The 6495-nt window shown below is 44.4% G+C and overlaps 1 pseudogene; it reads left to right on the forward strand.

Annotated features, from left to right (window-relative positions):
- The first annotated feature begins 3159 nt into the window (after nucleotides 1-3159).
- On the forward strand, nucleotides 3160-6142 carry LOC125532104 (annotated as a pseudogene).
- Nucleotides 6143-6495: the final 353 nt, after the last annotated feature.

Here is a 6495-nt window from a genome sequence, read left to right on the forward strand (position 1 = left end):
TAATAAACAGAAGCTAAAGGAAGAAAAGAAACAAAACTAATCCACTTGTTTCTTGGGATCGATAAATGGCTTTTTTTCATTTGGGACTGCCCTCTTCCAAGAGTTCATCCACGAAAGGAATGGGATATTTTTATTAATGGTAAGGCTATTTAGTTTCCTGTAGTCTATACACAATCACCAAATCCCACCCATCCTACCTACAGGTACAGGACTTGAAAAGGGCAAAGGGCTTGAGCTTGGCCTAATCACAGCAGCTGCTAACATTTCATCGACCAACTTTTCAATGGCTGCCTTTTGATCGTGCGAGTATCTATACGGCCTGAGATTAATCGGCTCAGCTCCCTCCAGAAGAGGTATTACATGATCATGGGTCTGGTGGTAACTCTTTTGGCTCATTGAAAATGTCAGAGTCTCGGGTAAGTAACTTATTCATACTGTTAGGTATTCTGGTTTCTTTGCTGGTGGCATTCACTGGAAAAGCTTGCACGAGCATACAAATCTCTCCTTGTTGTAACTGCACCCTTCCTCTTTCTACTGACCTCCTTGTCTGATCCTGAATTCCCTTTCAAACTACTTTCTTGCCTTCCTTGACCAATGTTATGGATGGTGCACTGGTTGAGAAAATAATTGGCCCTTCCTTCTTATAGCAACAAAATCCAATCTCCCCCTCATACGAACCTACCTCCATGACTTTCATGTCAAACTGAAACTCCTTCCCTTGCATTACCCATAGCATGCCATCACATTTGTGCTCACAATACATCTTAGCGCCATTTGCTACTGTGATTTCCATAGGTTTATACGGAGTTGAGTCGTAACCAGCCCGCTTCACAATCTTTGGGGTCTACAAAACAGTGTGTGCTGCCACTATCAACCAAGGCAACCACTGGCACTCTGTTTACCTGGTATCTCTGTCCATAGTCGTCTCCTATTTTGGAAGACTGAGACTTGCGACACAGCAGCAATATTATTCAAATAACATGTCATTCAAACACAGTGCGCCTTGTTAATTGCTCGTCACGTAAGTGAATTTACGAATAGGGAGCCCAGGTGCCCAACAAGTGAACTATTTCCTCCTCCAGGATTGTTGCTTTCCTTCTATAGCCTCACGTATGAAAAACGTGTGCCTTATAGAGGGCTAGGCCACAAATACATAGCATAGATAACAAGGGTTTCGCCAAAGTAGACGCTCAAGCGAAACATTCCACTTATCGAAGAAGGGATACAGGTATTTCAAGTTCAAGAAGTAGGCATTGATCCCAAAGAATGTAGTGAAAATCTAGGCTAGGAGGAATGCGTCAGAGCCGAGGTCAGGCAAAAGGTTGCTGGATCTTTATGTTGGCCGGAAGTTATTTCTTTTCAATGAGGTTCAATGTTCTCTAGATTGCTTAGAAGTAGGCTGTCTTACTCGAGCCAACTAGGATCAGAAGGTGTTGATAGGGCTAGACTTTCTCTCATGGGTGTGACCATATTAAATAAAGGGTCTCTTCATCGCTTTGGCCTGGAGCCGAGTAAGTAAGGACTTTGCCAGGTTTGAACTCCAAAGTCATTTACGCCCAGTATTTCCTTTGATTCTTATAGCCTTCGTGTCAAGGAGCGATGCGAGCGGTCCAATTGCACATCAATAGCAGCTGCTTTTATCTCCGCATTCACTAAACGAAATGCTGAACCCATGTTGGCAATTCCCTCTGTGCTCTACTGTCTTGAACTATTTTCTTTAGTTGACATGGAGGCTTTAGTGCCACGTTCAAGCTAAAAGCTGTGAAAGCAAGTCAAGCAGTGCCAGATGATGATAAAATAGCGGCGCATCCTTCTTTTGAAAAGTGACCAAACGGGACTTTTCAGCATAGTATCAGATGCCTTATTTTGTTAGTTAGGATCTCCTTCTCACTCCAAAGTATGGTTGGTGTATACTCGGCCTTTCCCACTGTAGTTTGGAGCTCACCCTTTATTTACACCGACCCAATCTACAATCAACAAAATGTAATTTTATAAGAAAGAAATCAAGCGAAAGCTAACTGTCAGCTATAAATAAATGCTTTTGCTTTGTATCCAGCAGCTGATGCTTTATGTAGTAAAGAAGGAAATTCTTGGAGTTAGCATGGTACTGAGGTCTCTAGAGCGAGTGACGGATTATATCTTTTGGAACATTAGAGGTTGTGGACAACACTCATAGCTCCTCTATTTCTCAAGGATCTATGCTTCCTGTTTGCACTCTTTCTAGGTCCAATGCGATAGAGAAGCAGGCAGTGAACGGATTCATCCTGCAAAAGTGGCCATACTAAGAGCTCTGGCTAGTCCTTGCTTCATGAGGTACATACTTCTTCCGGTCTGCTCTGTTGCCGAGCTTCCATTCTCGGACACCTACATTCCCAAGAGGCTAGGGCAGGGCAAATACATGAAGTCGGAATGATTCCCACACCTGGATTGAATGCTCCGCCAAAGTAAACCTAAACAATTAATTGAAGGAAGTGTAGCCCGGCATCGATTTCACGTGTCGGTTGCCCAACCCAATAAGTAGTAGTTTTTGAATGATTCGCGTTAGCCGGGAGTTAGAGATGTACTTTCTATTTCAATGAAGTAACCAACCAAAAGAGAGTGCTAAAGGAGTCATTCAGAAGTGAGTGAAGGGGCGCAGAAAAAAGCTGGTGAGCAAAGAAAGTGAAAATTGTTAATTAAACGGGCCTTGTTAATGAAGTATTTCGTTACCTTCCTTTATTCTGATTTTGACCATTTAGTTGAACTGACTCTGTTAATTCGCTCTCACGGTAATTGGATTGTGATTTCCTCTGGATTCAATCTCAATGACTGCTAGGATTTCTTTCTACTTCTATTTGTGGCATATAGAATTTTACGATAGATGAAGTGGAAGAAGGAACAAGGCTTGAAGGCGGATTAGCAAGGGAATGAATCTGATGAAGCTGTTCCTCCGCTAGAATAAGGGGGGCATGATCGCTGATTTGACCGGGCAGACCAAATGAGCGAGATTGATTGAAAGCGCTATGCCAACTTGCGTACAAGATTTTTAGACTCTAGTAAATCCTCTTCACAAGTTATTTCGTACAGGCTATTCAAGGTCTATTGGCTTTATTGCTTATGCGGTACTTCAACCGCGAAGCCTCGCTTATGCACCGAGAAAGATCATAGACAGGAAAGATCTGTTATGCACCAACGACGGCCCCTTATCTTTACCTTTATCGTCTCATACCTCAGTCCATTGCTGGCTTGAATGCTGTCTCTCTTCTTCTTTGCTCGCGAGAGTGAATAAGAGGACGACCCACCGGGGGGAGGATGGAATGAGTCGGCAAGGGGATCAACCATCTTCTTTCAGTAAAGGCCCACACATTATCCTTAATATTGGGATAAAAGGACTCTGAAGAAGGAAACTCTCTTCCCGTCTTGCGTAACTGACCACTGCAAATCAAGTCGAAAGTGCTTATATGCTTAACACGTTTTTGTCTCAATGACAGGCCGCTTGAACATTGTCTGATTTTTTTTTAAGAGACTCGATCTTATGTATCTACTTATTGTCTTTTTGCCTTTGCTCGGTAGTTCCGTAGCCGGTTTTTTCGGACGTTTTCTAGGATCTGAAGGAACCGCTATAATGACCACCACGTGCGTTTCATTTTCTTCGATCTTATCTTTTCTTGCTTTTTATGAAGTCGCACTGGGAGCTAGTGCTTGCTATCTCAGAATAGCTCCATGGATCTCATCGGAAATGTTTGATGCTTCTTGGGGCTTCTTTGGCGACCGTGAAGTCACCAAATGAATTGCCGAGTAGATAGATCAGATCCGAACGCTGCAGTTGTTCCGCGGTGATACGGACTCGACCCGCTCCTACCCACCCTGGGGTATCATAGCATGTCGGGAATCGAGGGGGGGCATACTGGACGTAACTACTCCCATCGGTTGGGGGCTCTGTCGCCCTTCCTTTCGATCGATACACAGTTGAGGAGGCCGATCACGAACGTGACAGGTGTGGGAGCGATCCTGGGAAGGCAAGGCTAAGACGGCGCCTTGCATATGGGTAGCAAGAGGGCGCTTATGCCCCGACGGTGGGGCCTTATGGGGAAGGGCCCAGCCCAATAGGGACAGCACACCCCCCACTTTAAGCGCATCTCTGTATCGACTGAATAACTCTTTCTAAGGGTGACGTCGGTGGAACCGGTGAACCACACGAGCTGGTTAGATGCGTGGGGAAGAGGGCTCGTAGTACCCCCCCTTTTCTTGATCCAGCCTTTTCTTCGCTTCGGTAGTTAATCACCTAAAATCCAAGGGAGGCTGGCCTGCACGCCATACCTATACCCATACAGTGCCAGGCAGGCGGTGGACTCATTTTTGGATTAGGGAAGGGAAGAAGGGGCCTAAGCATGGCAGATGCCGTACACTTGAGTGGCAAAGGAAAGCAAGACCGTACTTATTTTGCCAGGCCTGTTCTGACATAAGGTTCCCTCAGAAGATCAAGTTGGTGAGCCGTGTGATGGGAAACCTTCCCGCACGGTTCGGAGAGCACTGAAGACGAATGAGAGGTTCACCACCACATCATTGCAAGGGGAGCTCGCTCGATTCGCAGATTGACCTGACTCGTAATTCACTTTTGACTCTATGTTCGATAGCCTAACCGTAGTGATGTTAATTGTGGTTACATTCATAAGTAGCTTGGTCCATCTTTATTCCATTTCATATATGTCTGAGGATCCGCATAGCCCTCGATTTATGTGTTATGTATCCATTTTTACTTTTTTATGCTAATGTTGGTGACTGGAGATAACTTTCTTCAATTATTCCTGGGATGGGAGGGAGTAGGTCTTGCTTCATATTTGTTAATTCATTTCTGGTTTACACGACTTCAGGCGGATAAAGCTGCTATAAAAGCTATGCTTGTCAATCGAGTAGGTGATTTTGGATTAGCTCTTGGGATTTTTGGTTGTTTTACTCTCTTTCAAACAGTAGACTTTTCAACCATTTTTGCTTGTGCTAGTGCTCCCAGAAATGAATGGATTTTTTGCAATATGAGATTGAATGCCATAACTCTGATTTGTATTTTACTTTTTATTGGTGCTGTTGGGAAATCTGCACAGATAGGATTGCATACTTGGTTACCCGATGCAATGGAGGGTCCCACTCCAGTATCTGCTTTGATTCATGCAGCTACTATGGTCACTGCTGGCGTTTTCATGATAGCAAGGTGCTCCCCTTTATTTGAATACTCACCTACGGCTTTGATTGTTATTACTTTTGCAGGAGCTATGACGTCATTCCTTGCGGCAACCACTGGAATATTACAGAACGATCTAAAGAGGGTCATAGCTTATTCAACTTGCAGTCAATTAGGCTATATGATCTTTGCTTGCGGCATCTCTAACTATTCGGTTAGCATCTTTCACTTAATGAATCACGCGTTTTTCAAAGCATTACTCTTCCTGAGTGCGAGTTCGGTGATTCATGCCATGTCGGATGAGCAAGATATGCGGAATATGGGGGGGCTTGCCTCCTCCTTTCCTTTGACCTATGACATGATGCTCATGGGCAGCTTATCTCTTATTGGATTTCCTTTTCTAACAGGATTTTATTCTAAAGATGTGATCTTAGAGCTCGCTTAGACAAAGTATACCATCAGTGGGAACTTTGCTTTCTAGTTGGGAAGTGTCTCTGTCCTTTTCACTTCTTATTACTCGTTTCGTTTACTATTTCTAACATTTCTAGTACCAACTAATTCATTCGGGCGAGACAGATTACGATGTCATGATGCGCCCATTCCTATGGCCATTCCTTTAATACTTTTGGCTCTCGGGAGTCTCTTTGTAGGATACTTGGCCAAAGTGTGACCTGTTAGCCCATAAGTCAGTACTGTGACGAAGCGGCTGTTGCTCACCCGATACGATCGTACGAGGTCACAATTTACCCAACACGATCATCCGGGGTGAACAAGAATTGGGGATCGGATGCGGGCGAAATTCCCGCCAATGGCTGAGATGTTCAGTCGACTCCCTCCCCCTTTGTGGGGGTCTGGACCCCTACGAGTGAGCAGAAAAGGGAGGAGGAAAGAGGCCCTGGTGAACCGTCATAATAAGTGAACAAGTGTAAGCTTTGCTGCCCGACAGTATGGAGTACTGACCACACCGAGGGACAGGCCCTGAAGCGAAGGTGGGAGGATACCGATGCACACCAAGTTTTGTAAAGTATCATGAAGCAAAGGGAACATCACATGATAATTAAAGTTTCACTCGAATATCATCGTGTAATCATAGGGACTGATATGGATGTCCACAGTTTCGCTATCGATCATTGAACGAAGGAGTTTCGTTCATGTCTATGGTTTACGGAAACTACGGGGTCACAAGCTTAAGGTTATCACGATCTACTGAGTGTTAGTGAGACAGGATCGATGAGAATATATTGTTGGATTTTTTTCATTCATATCCAGAATAGTTTCGAGAGGTTCCGGAAGCGTTTCGGGGTCACCAGAAGGGTTTCGGTGAATATCGGGTAATA

The sequence above is a fragment of the Triticum urartu genome, unplaced genomic scaffold (assembly GCF_003073215.2).
Source record: "Triticum urartu cultivar G1812 unplaced genomic scaffold, Tu2.1 TuUngrouped_contig_9068, whole genome shotgun sequence".
In the NCBI taxonomy this organism is placed as follows: Eukaryota; Viridiplantae; Streptophyta; class Magnoliopsida; order Poales; family Poaceae; genus Triticum; species Triticum urartu.